The sequence below is a fragment of the Ictidomys tridecemlineatus genome, chromosome 10 (assembly GCF_052094955.1).
Source record: "Ictidomys tridecemlineatus isolate mIctTri1 chromosome 10, mIctTri1.hap1, whole genome shotgun sequence".
In the NCBI taxonomy this organism is placed as follows: domain Eukaryota; kingdom Metazoa; phylum Chordata; class Mammalia; order Rodentia; family Sciuridae; genus Ictidomys; species Ictidomys tridecemlineatus.
In genome coordinates, this window is record NC_135486.1 from 345529 (window position 1) to 357691 (window position 12163).

Genomic DNA, 12163 nt, shown 5'->3' on the forward strand with positions numbered 1-12163 from the left:
AAGACAGCAGGAGGGGAAGAAAGGAAGGAGGGACCACACAGTCGGCAGCAAGTCCCTATCATCAGTCGTCACCTGGAAATGCGTGGATTAAACCACCCACCAAAAGACACAGAGCCGATGAGTGGACCCAAGGCAAGCCGTCCGCCTCCTCTCTCCACGGACATACACACACACCAGAGTGAAGAGGTGGAAAAAGACGTTGCATCTAAACGGCTGCCAACAGAAAGCAGAGCGGCCTCACATACATCAGACAAAATGGGCTTCGAGTAACAATTGTCTCAGGACACGAGGAAAGGCACTCTATAATACAAAAGTACCAACACATCAAGGGGATATAATTGTAAACATGTACGCACCCAAAATGGAGTACATGCATATATAAAGCAAATGTTATCAGAGATGAAGGCAGAAATAGCAATCCAATAATATGTGGACACTTCCACATCCCACTTTCAAAAGAAGCATCACAACTGGCACCTCCAAAGTACAAAGAAGGGCCACAGTGACCAGCTGCAGGTGACACACTGGTAACAGGCAGCAGTCAGTATAGAGCCCTGGAAACATGTGACCCCACTCCCACCAGCCTGCGGCCAGCCTCATGCTCACACTCTCCTGAAGACTGGGATAAGCAAGGACGTCCCTCTTGCTCCGTACGTCAAGAACAGTGCGGTGCTCAACAGAGCCATGAAGTAGGAAGAGGAAATACGTCGTCCCAATCAGAAAGGAAGACGTAAAACAGTCTCTTGGCAAAAACTTCATCTTATCTGTAGAAAACCCTAAAAACACTACCAAAATTTTTTTTGAAGTAATAAATTCAGCAAAGCTACAGGGTACAGAATCAATGCATGAAAATCAGTTGCCTTTGTAGACACAACAACCACCCATTCAAAAAGGCATGAAGAAAATGGCCTCATTTATAAAAGGCGGATCATGTCAACACCAAGGAATAAACTGAACCAAGAAGGTGAAGGATACACTGAAAACTCAGACATGGATGACGGACATCCAGGATTTATTTCCACAAAGAAATGCACAGGTATTCTATGTTCACGGGCTGGGAGAATGAGTCTGTGGAACTTTGCACACCACCCAAAGTGGACGTGATCTGCAGGTTCAGGGCAATCCTACCAAAATCCCAATGGCACCTTTCATAAATTGAAAAAGTCAGTTGATTTAAATTCTTAGTTCTATCTTCAAAATCCCATCGAAGTAGTGTTTAGAGACACGTGGTTGAAAATCTGGAAAAAGACGTGTGTACATCATGGAGCTGGGAATTTGGGATTCCTCTTGGAATTCTGCCTACCACATACGGTCAGAACAAAACCTCATGGTACTCTTCAAAATCCTCCGACGGTTAATAGAATATGAAATCGCACACCCGGGGAGGGTCTGCCCTCTGGGGCGCACAGTTGCTTGCTGGGAGGGTTTGAATTATGTTCTTCACTGTATACAACGGTCCAGATTTTCCACTTTTTATCATCTTTTCAGGATGTAGTTTGTGAGGAGTTTGTGCATCTTGTCTGAATTTTCAAAGTGCAAGTTGAGCTGCTCTGGGTCTGTCACGGCTCTGGTGATGCTTATTTTAATCTGCACTGCGGCAATTGCCCATCCCTTGATCCGTCTTACTGGTGGTTGTCCATTTCATTGGCCTTTCAAGACCAGCTCTCGACCTTACCGACGCCATGTTGCGTGTTTGTTTTCTGATTTGTTGGATTTGGCTTTTAGCCTTTGTCCTTCTGGCTTAACACCGTCTTTAGTCCACATTTGGAGATGTTCTCAGTTCCTTGGTTTGAGCCTGTGTCATGTCGTAAGAGCACCTGAGGCTGCACATCTCCTTCTAAGCACAGCCCTAGCTGCGTCTCTGTACTTTCGATGCCAAGTTTTCATTATCATTCAGCTTGACAGCCTCTGGTTTCCACTGGTATTTCTTCTTTGAATTGCATCGGATCTAAACTATGGGCACTTCCTAGTTATCTTTTCATCATGGGTCTCTAGCTTTAGGCATCACAAGAAAAACATGCTCCTGCGTGATCTCCACGACGTGGAGTTTGCGGTTTACTCCGCTGAGGTGTATAAGTGTGCCTGTGCCCCGGGAAGGGTGTGTGCTGCAGTGACTTGTTCGGTGTCCTGTGCCTGTCAGCTACCTGGAGTTTCCTAACCATGTTCAGACCACCTGCACCCTTCGGATCTCTTGTCTGCTGGTCTTATCAGTTGAGAAAAACACATGAAATTTTGCATCATGATGATTTTATATTCATCTTTGAACTGTCAATAATCAAACTTAGGATATATTTTTGGTAAATTATTGGCTGCATACAAATTCAGAATCGTTGTGTCTTTCTGGTGAATCAACCCTTTCATCCTTATAAAGTGTTCTCAGTCACTTGGGAGCATTTTTTCCCATAAAGTAGACTGTTGATTATCTCTTTTGTTCTCCACGGGCCTAAGTAGTTTTCCGTCACGAGCTGGACAGGGGTTGAGGCCGTCAGAGGATTTGGTGTGGGCAAAGCGCTTGCAGGTGGGTAAGAGTTGGGCATCTGTGCTGGGTCCTGCTGACTCCGAGGCACCCAGCTCCGCTCACAGCCCCGAGGGGAGCGTGTTCCCAGGCAGGGCTTGGGTCTAAGGGCTCCGACCTTCCTCCTGTCCCCTTGCCTCCCGTCCCCTCCTGCCGTCTCTTCTGGGGACAGGGATGCGGCTCCAGAACCACTCTGCAGCCTGCGCTCAGCTCTTGGACTTGCCTCCTGGGTCCTGACCTGGGGCCGGACCTGGGGCTTAGTCGGTGCTTCCTGACAGGGGCAAGGACCCTCCAGGACCCAGGGCCTCCCCCTGGCTCACACTCTCCCTGGGAGCGCGCTCCAGCTCTGGGAGGAATCTCCGGCCCAGTGCTACGGGGTCTTCTCAGAGGGCCCTGGCTTTGTTCTGTTCCGACGTGAACAAAACACCTAGTGGTTTCTCTCCGCTCCAGCCGTGAGCCTGTGCCCCTAAGCCCGTGGTGACTCCAGCCACCCCAAGAGCTCCCCCAGGGAAACTCAAGGCTTTGCAAAGAATTGCCATCTGCAGACGACCCCTGAAGACAGGGCCCGGGTCCCCGCTCTGGAGAGGAGGAGCCGGTGGGCTTCCACAGCCCGGGCAGCTCAGCCGGACGGGCCACGTGGATCACCCCTCCCCGGGTGTCACACATTCACCTCCTCTGCTGAGCCCCAGCCGCCCCTCCCCTGCCCTTCCCTCTCCTTCTAAGAAGCTCAGTCACCTCTGTGGCCCAGGCCCCCTGGACCCTTCCCTGCCTGGGTCGGGCCTCACCCCACAGCTCCAGGCCCCGGCAGGCACTTCCCTCTGACCTGAGCCTGGGTTCCCGCCCTCCCCGAGTTTCCTAGGAGGAAGGTTGGGCAAACTCTCCGTGGGGTCCCCGTCTCACCTTGGTGGCTTTGCTAGGTCACGAGGGCCAGCACGTTCCCGTATTCAACCGTGCTTTTTCGGGGGCCCCTTGCTCAGTCCCTAACTGCACTGGGTTCTGCGGAGCGCTGCCTCGCCCTCTCTGGAGCTGCAGCCCAGGCCCCTCTCCCTCTGGCCTCCCGGACAGCTGTCCCCAGTGGTCATGGCTGGGTCTCTGTCTTCCACTTGACCTCTAAATGTGGAGTCCCTCGACAGTCCTCTGCTCGCCTCCCCTTTCTTTCCCCGCCGTCTCCCCCGTCTCAGCTGCCTGTGTGGCTGTAACCAGCCGGTCAGGAACCCGAGATCCACTCTGATGCCTCTTCCCGTTCCTGGCACGTCACCTCCTTCACCAGGCCCCACAGCTCCCACCTTCAAGAACATTCTAACCTGCCCACCGTTTCTGTCGGCCCAACTCCAGGCTGCCCTCCCGCCCAGCAGGGCGGTACGCTCCTGGCCGACCTCTTTCTTCTGTCCTCCCCTTCCGTGTCTTCCTCGTGTGGCAGCCAGTTGGCTTTTTAACAGGCCAGTGGGGCCACGCTCTTCCTGTCCTGGGCACCCTGCTGTCGTCGGCCTTGGGTGTTGGTCTGCACCTGTCAGGACAGGGCGGTGGCTGGAGCAGGTCCAGGTTGGACCCCAACCATCACTTTTATTTTTCAGCTGTGAAGAAAGAAAGAAAAAGGAGCAAAGTTATGAACCTTCTTTGAAAACCCTTTCTGGAAGTTCTCACCCCAAAAGTTCTGTCTGTCTCCCCAAACAAAAATAATCAGGCCCTCATCTTTAGTCAAGGGGGGCTGAGTCCCTCTCCAACTTGGCAACAGTCGAGCTCCCGTGGGGGTAGGGAAGAGGACCCGTCCAGGATGGATGACCCACAGACCCCCAGCTCTGCCCCACAGCCTCCTCCCATGGAGGCCTCCGGGGCCCATCCCCCCTGCCTCCTGGGCCGGACTTGCTAAGCTCATCAGAGCCGTCCCTGGTCATTTGTTTCAAATCATTCATTATATTTATAAATTGGCAAATTAAAGAAGCACTCTACTTGTTATTCTGATAGCAATATGTTGCAAGGGAAAGTCAAATAATCATCTGATAACAACCCACGGTGGCCTTCCAGAGCCAAAGAGGTGGCCCGTGGCTCTGTGCTGGCTTCCCAGGGCTGTGTGTTCCACACTAACAGCTGCCCGAGGCCAAGGCTGATCCCGGTTGAGCTTGGCCCTCTAGTTAGGTGACACACGAGGTCTGTGACCAGCAGAAGTACAGCATTTGGCCTGCTGTTAATCAAACCCTTGAGGCACAGGGGAGAGAATCGCAGGCAGGTCTTGCCCTGCCTCTCCATGTGAAAATGGGCTGCAGATCCATGTGGGGGGCACGGCGGACCGCTCCAGACCCGTGTCCCCTCAGCCAGGCGATTCCGGGGGAGGGGGGAGCCCGGTGGTGTGCGTCCAGGGGTCTCTGTCCCTGAGAGGAGTCGACGAGTAGACGTGTTCCCCCCAGTCAGGCAATGCCGGGGGAGGGCAGAGGCCCATGTTGCGTGTCTAGGGGTCTCTGTGCCTGAGGGGAGTGGACGGACTGGCGCTGCCGCTGTGCCGTCAGGCTGAGCCCTGCACCTCTGCTCGGCTGTGAATCTTTGCTCTCAGCACCTCCTCTGTTTTCCAAAGTGGGAAGGGACAGTGGCTTTGGGGGTGCCAACTAGGGCAGCTGCCACAGCAGTGCGCAGAGCGGCTGGGTTGTCCTGCACCTCCTCATGTCCACCTGCAGCAGGCAGACGAGCAGGCGTGAGGACTCACAGCCAGAGCGGGGCCCGGTGGGGAAGGAAGCGTCCCTCAGAGGTGCCCCTGCAGGGCAGAGAATCCACCTGTGGCCGCAGCTGCGCCTGGAGCCCAGGTCAGCGGTCACTCCCAGATCACCCCTGGCTACTGCAGGCCCTGAAGGCACTGAGTGTCCCTGCACAGCTTGATCGGGGACTGGAGGGGTTCTCTTCAGGGACGCTGAGGGTGGCTTTGCTTTCCCTCTGGGAGGGTCAGCAGACCCAGTGGTGACAGAATCCGTCCAGCGTTTGGTTCTACTGCACACCTAGCTGTGCTTGTACCCTGCAGGAAGCCCTGTGGGCACCTTCAGACCCCGACCGGCCCAGTGTGGCAGGACCCCCACCCTGGGCATCCTTTGGCTGCAGATGGACGGTGTGCTGTGCCAAGGGGCACTGAGGGAGGAGGTGAGCCAGGCAGAGCACCTCCGCAGCCCTAAGGTGACATCCCACCCCTCACTCACCATGGGTGCCGCCCTCTGCCCGGCAGGGAGCAGACAGGACTGCGGGGGCAGCTGCAGGAGGGGGGCAGATCAACAGGCACCTGTTCTCCTCGGAGGCCTCTGGATTCTAGTCACAGGTGGAGGTGGTCTGTGCACCATGTGTCCACTGTCCCTCCCCATCAGTTCTGGCAGTGTCCAGGCCCTGGCCACACGGCTGCCATGGCATAGGCTCCTGGGTCTGCGCAGGCCTCGGCGGCCCTGCTCAACACTCACCGCGGCACAGCTGGAGAAGGGCTGCTCTCCGGACGGGCCTGCGGCCTTCTCAGTGGCCATCCACCTCACCCAGATCTCTCCCCGAGGCGTGGTCCTGTACCAGCTCCCGGAACGCCCACCTCCTGCCTGCCCTTTACGAAGCGCACGTCTCTGGATCCTCTTAACCAGGTCAGAGCTGACCCAGGCCTCTCAGTTCTCAGGATGCCTGCGAGAGCAGCTGCCGTGTCCACACCACAGACGTGGAAACTCGACGCCTGGACCCAGAGGGAGGCCCTCGTCAGCTGCTCTCTGGAGTCTCTGTGTCTTGCAGGTGGGTTTTCCTATCCAGAAGCCGTGACGAGAGTGCAGTGCTGTCGGCTGAGATCCCCCGAGGCCTGGGTCTGCAGCCTAAGTCACAGGGACTTGGAGCCCTCCCCACCCCCGAGTGCTTCTTGGAGGGCCTAGGGTCAGGATGGGGGCCCACAGGGACTCCCGGTGCCCAGGGCAGCCGGGTGAGGGGGGCTCACTGGGTGGCCTCTGGCTCTGGCAGCAGTACTGATGCTTTGGAGGCATCACTGACTCTGGGAAAATCAGCGAGTTTATGGGAAAAGGTGTTTGCAAAAATTGCTTAAGGGTCTGGAAGAAGTCAACCTGGCTGTGGCACAGAGTGACAGGCCAGAGCCAGGGGGTGCAGTGAGCAGGCCTGGGAGGGTGCGCGATTCAGGACTGAGCCAGTACCTTTGCCACACCCTGCCCGCTCTGCATCCCCTCCCAGAGGCCTGCCCTGGACAGAACCTCCACACATCACTGTGTCCTCCTTTCCTGGGGTGGCAGTGGGAAGGACCAGCAGCGAAGGCTTAAGCAGCAGCATCTGTCCAGGATTCTGTCCAGGGCTCGGTGCCCTCAGGCTCACAGCTGGTGGACACAGGCCCAGCAGCTGTGTCCCTCCTCACAGGTACCTCCTTGGTTCTTCCTGGAACCCCACAGGCCTGTGTGCTGCTGGCTCGCCAGAGTGCTCTGCACCCAGCCTGCCCAGCCTGCCCTGGTGAGGGCACTCCGCCTCCGCAGCCTCCATCCACCTAGGACCCCCCGGGACACCGTGGAGGGATGACTGTGAACTAGGGGAAGAGCCGTCAGCCTCCTGGCCGTGAGGACAGTGACAGCCTGGATGGACAGGGTGACCGGTGAGCCCGGTGCTGTTCACTGGGAAAGCTGAGCCTTGTGGGCGTAGCCAGTTGGGCAAAGCCCCCTCAAGAGCACCTCCTTCCCCGCCGCGGGCCAGGAGGACTTTAAGGCTCCAAGGGGTAGATTCTCCTATTTCCACAGAAGTAGCTGGTATTTCTGAAAGAATGCGCTGGTTTTAAGAGCAAAAGAGAGGCTAACCTCTCCCACGCCCTCCACAGGCATCTGGGCGGCGTGTGCGGGGTCCCTGTGCCCCGGCTGTGCTGGGCTGTGCTGGGCTTTGCTGGCAGGGCCCCAGCAGGAGGGAGGGCCTGGAGGGTTTGCGGCAGGGCAGGAGCTCCAGGGCCACCAGGGCCACCAGGGCTTGGCTTCCCCTCCCCACTCCCCTGCCCACACGGTCTACAGACCCTGGATTCCGGAGGCTGAGCCACTGACTCCTAAAAACATAAACCACGTGCTTCCCCGGGAGGGAGGCTGGCACTGCGGCCAGGGTAATTTATTAACCACAATCACTTCAAGATGGGGTCGCGGGCTCACTCTTTGGCCACACATGTTACACATAAAGGGCTTCAAAGTATCAGAAGAGCAATTTCCTGTGGGGAGCAGGGCCTGGGCTTCGCTCGGGAGGAAGCGGCTGGCCCTCTGTGTTGGGTTTTGTTGTCCCAGTGGCTCAGTCTCTGCCCGGGACTGGGCCAGCAGCACCAGGGTCCTCGGCCTAGACGGGGGCCTGGGAGCCCCTCACCCTCCTTCTCACCTGGGCCCTGGGCTGCCTCCAGGAGGCCCTGAGGTCGCCGGAGGCAGATCAGCTAGGGAAATTCAAAATGGACTCCTAAGTCCTGCAGGTGACAGGGCCAGGGCGGTGAGTGTCCCCAGGTCTGGGAGGGGAGGGGAGCGTGGCAGTGTCCGCTCAGCCTCCGCTGTGTGCCTGTGCTGGCTCAGTGCCAGCCCCAGGACAGGCCCCTGTGGACGGCTGGAGAAGGACAGGAACCCAGCCAACAGCCCGCCCAGCCTCTGCCAGAGGGCCTCAGCACTGGGGAGAGTCCCGGTGGCTCCCAGGTGGCTCCTGCACTGTGTGACAAGACCTGGGGAAGAAGCCGCAGACGGAGGACGGCGAGTGTGCAGGGCCCTGCGCCCAGGAAGGCCGCAGCACGGGCCTCTCCTGGCAGGACTCCCTGAGGGTAGCTCCAGGGAGACCTGGCAGGTTAGGGAGGTGTCTGCAGAAGGACCTGTGGAGGTCACACAGTGACACGGCAGCTGGCATCAGCAGGACTTGCTAGTGAACTGTTCAGAGAGGCCCTGGGCACGCCTTGCCGGCCCTGGCTCGCTCCCCTGCTCCCCGAGATGCTTACTGGGAGGTGAGGAGTGGCTCAGGTCTCATGGCAGCCTCCCACAGGAATCCTCCTGGACTCCGGCACCCGCCCTGTGGTGCTGAGCTCGAGCTGGGCAAGCTTGCTTCCTCCCTCCGTGGCAGCCTCTTCCCCCCTCCAACCCCGCTGGTCTGAGAAGAGAAGCTGTGCGCAGCATTCTCGAAAGAGAGGGAAATGGAAGGACAGGGACCCCACAGCACACAGGGCCTCCGCTCCCACCTTCTGGCTTTTGGCGAAGTGCTGGCCGCAGGCGAGGGTGGAGAAGAGAGGCCTGGCTGATGTCCTTCTCAGAGAGCTGCTGCCCCTCCGCAGCCCTTCCTGACCACGTGCCGCCCTCCTCCTCCTTTCTGGGAAGAAGCTGCATGCTTCACTGTCAGCATCCGATACTCCAGGAAGACGCCACTGCTCCACGGAAGAGGCCAAGTGTATGCTGCAGCTGGCAGCCGCGAGTCCGGCCTGCTGCATGCTCACTCTCCCTCGGCCTGCTGCAGGCTGCCAGCATCAAGTCCTGAAAGACACAGTCAGACGGGATAATGATATCGTTTCTAAGTTTCATGAAATTTATTGAGGCTTACAGATCATTTTTTTGGCACTGGTTCAATATTTAAACATTTCAATCTCATGCATCATAAGGCTGTTTTTTATTTGGAGATAGGAGAGAGGAAACGATTCCTCAGTGTCCTGAGTGCTTCCAGCCTTCTTTTGAATCTTGTTCTCTACTGGAGGACGTGCTTTTCAAAGTCACTGACAATGGGCCTCGTTCAGAGGAGCGAGGGGCGTGGTGAGAAGTGCTCTTTTGTCCTCTGGGGGCATCTCAGTGGCTGGCAGTCATGGGGAGGGACTGGAGAGCTCAGCTCCTGGGCAAGGGGCTACCGCGTGGACCCTGCGCCCTGCCTCTGGGAGCTGCAAGGCCTTAAGAAGCCTAAACACGGAGCCCAGCAGGGCCGGCCTTGGCTCTGGGGCCTCTCAGGACTGCCCGGCCACAGCCCCCTGGGTCAGCACACACGGGTGGTGTGGGGCAGTGGGAGGTCAGGTCGGGTGGCTCTGGATGTTGGAAGCGTACCTTGTCCCTGTTTCATGAGACGTTTCGGTGAGTCCAGAGGAAGGGACTCACCGAAATGGGACTCGCCAATGGGAGATGAAGCTGAAAAACATTTCCAAAGCCCCAAATGGTTTCTGAAAAGGTCTTAGTTTCTGTGAAAGGTTAGCCCATGCAGTTGGACGGTGCTTCTCAGCAGGACGGTCTGTTTGCCCAGGGGAGAGATGGAGAGCCCCTTCTCCATGAGCCATTCAAACAGGCTGTGTGAAGTGTGATTTAAAACTGCTCAGCCCACTCCTCCCAAGTGCACCAGGTGAGGGCGTCTCACAGATGCAGTGTTGGGGGCCATCACTGTGGCCGGTTTCAGGGCACTTCTGTCACCCTGGCTGTCTGCTCCTGTGGGTTTTCCTGCTGTCCCACCAGGCCCGGGTCAGTGGCTGGGCTCTGTTCTTGGCCTGGCGTTTCTGAGGTCAGCCTCACTGTGCCCAGTCGCTTTGCTCTGTGCAGATGGACTCTGCTCCATGGCGAGGCGCGGCAGATGGACTTCTGGATTGTTGTGGACGATGCCCCTGCGCACCCTGTCCTCATTCCTATCTGTGTGCGTGGTCTTCACTGCTCTCAGATCTGTGTGCCACCTGGGATGGCGGGTCTGTCGGACACCTCGTGGGGTCCTGTGAGCGCTGTCCCCTGCTCTCTAGAGCAGCCGTGACCTCCTGTGCCACAGTCAGTGTGAGCTGGCTGTGCTCCTGATCCACGTGCATCCCCTGGTGGCTCATGCTCCTATAGCTTCATACATTTATTTCCCTTGGTGAATGGTCTTTAGAGAATATCTCTTGAGATAATTGCCCACGTTGAACAGAGTTTCATTTTTTATCATAGTTGTAGGTGTTCTTTATGCAATAGAGGTGCACTAGGTTGGCAAGACTGTTCGCCCTGGTGCATGGGCTGTCTCCATGATCTCAACAGTGCCCTTTGAAGCACAAGGATTTTTAATTCTGAAGCTGTCCAAATGAGCTGTTTTTTTTTCTTTTGCCCAGGGCCTGGGTGTCATGCCATGATGGTTTACATCCCTAATTGAAGGGACACCCAAACTTGGAAATCCCGATGCAGCAGAGGTCTCGAGGGCTTTGAGGGAGACTGAAGTCAAGATAGCAGCGGGTTTAGTGGCGTTGGGCGTTTGCATAGCATTCATGACCTACATTGCACAGCGCCATGAATCAGTTAGGATGATGTGTGGTCAAAGGTGGGGGACCCCTGAAGAAATGTTGAGGTCTCCCTAATTTCTGAAGAACGTGGTGCAGCATGCTGCCACCAGGTGTCGAGGCTGCGGCCCGGAATCACAGTCTCCATGAAGAGCAGGTGGGCTTTTCAGACCTGGGTTTCCCTCTTCATTCCACTGATAAGAATCATGTTTAAAGACTGTGTCAAAGAAGAGGAATTTCCAACAAGAACGATATGGAATATGAAGAACATGCGTCAGCCAGAAGCCGTAAGAACACAGGAACGACTTCACGGAGCGCTCCCCCAGGACTCCTCTCAACTCTATCAACACACACTTGGTGCCAGTTTAAACACCAACTCCGACAACTAGGTCACTTAGCCGTGGCACCTCGGAGGCAAGGCTGCCGGCTGTGACTGCTACGCACCTGCCACCACCCTGTGCCTGCTGCCTTTCTCTCCTACACAGGAATCTTCCTCTGTGCTGGCGACCACGAAGGTGGACACGCCGGGGTCCCCCCTCAGCTCCAATTGTGTCCACCTTGGCCTGAAGGGCAGCTGGTCTTCCAGGAACCCGAGGAGGGCGCCCACCTGCCTTTCCTCCTCCCTCCTCCTCCCCACCCCTCTTCAAAACCCACGTCCTCCACAAGCTGCGGCACGAGTCCAGGGATTCAGCTTAGGACTTTGTGACGAAAGCTCCTGCAGGCACAGGACTGGGCTTCCTGGTGGTCTGCAGAGTCCTTCTGAGCCTCAGGGACCCCAGGTCTTGGCGCGGGGCAAGGGACACTAACTGGGTGGAGCTCGGCTCCTCAGAACCCCCAGCTTCTGGAGGGCAGAGACCGTCTGCTTGTTCTCCAGTGGATCTCAGCTCCCCAAGTGCTGTTGGTGTAGAGTAAAACACACAACATGGGCATGCTGACTGGCTTCCCACCCCTCCCCAACTCCCCGTCTTACTATGGCTGCTGACTTGGGGGATTTTAATCCTGACCCAGGCCAGGCCAATCGGACCTTCTCTCCTGCAAGTCTGAAGCTCAGGAAGAAATCCCAAGGTGACAAGCTCTGCTGGTGGCTCCCACAGAGTAATGGCCCTGACACTTTGGGCCTCCTCTAGTTGTGAGCCCCAGGGGATTTTGATCTCTTCCTTCAGTGTTTCCAAAGACCTCTGTGTTTTTACAGGTAGTTCCTCTTCCACTGGACTTCAGCAGGGGTCATCAGCCACCATCGAGCTGTCAGATTTCATGAGCAAGTATCCCTGCCTCCCTCCTCCTCCTCCTCCTCCTCATGTTCCACTCCCTCTCTTCCCTCTCTCCTGCCAGTCCACACAGTGATGCAGGTCCTCCCCTCCTCCTCCTCCTCCTCCTCCTCCTCATCTCCCACTCCTCCTCTTCCCTCCCTCCTGCCAGTCCACACAGTGATGCAGGTCCTCCCCTCC

At 56.9% G+C, this 12163-nt stretch overlaps 1 long non-coding RNA gene across 1 annotated transcript; it reads right to left on the reverse strand.

Annotated features, from left to right (window-relative positions):
• Positions 1-995: 995 nt before the first annotated feature.
• LOC144367081 (uncharacterized) lies at positions 996-8979 on the reverse strand. Its single transcript, XR_013426291.1, has 2 exons — positions 8694-8979; positions 996-4089 (listed from the first exon to the last, which is right to left on the reverse strand). It is a non-coding gene; the product is annotated as an uncharacterized LOC144367081 (long non-coding RNA).
• Positions 8980-12163: the final 3184 nt, after the last annotated feature.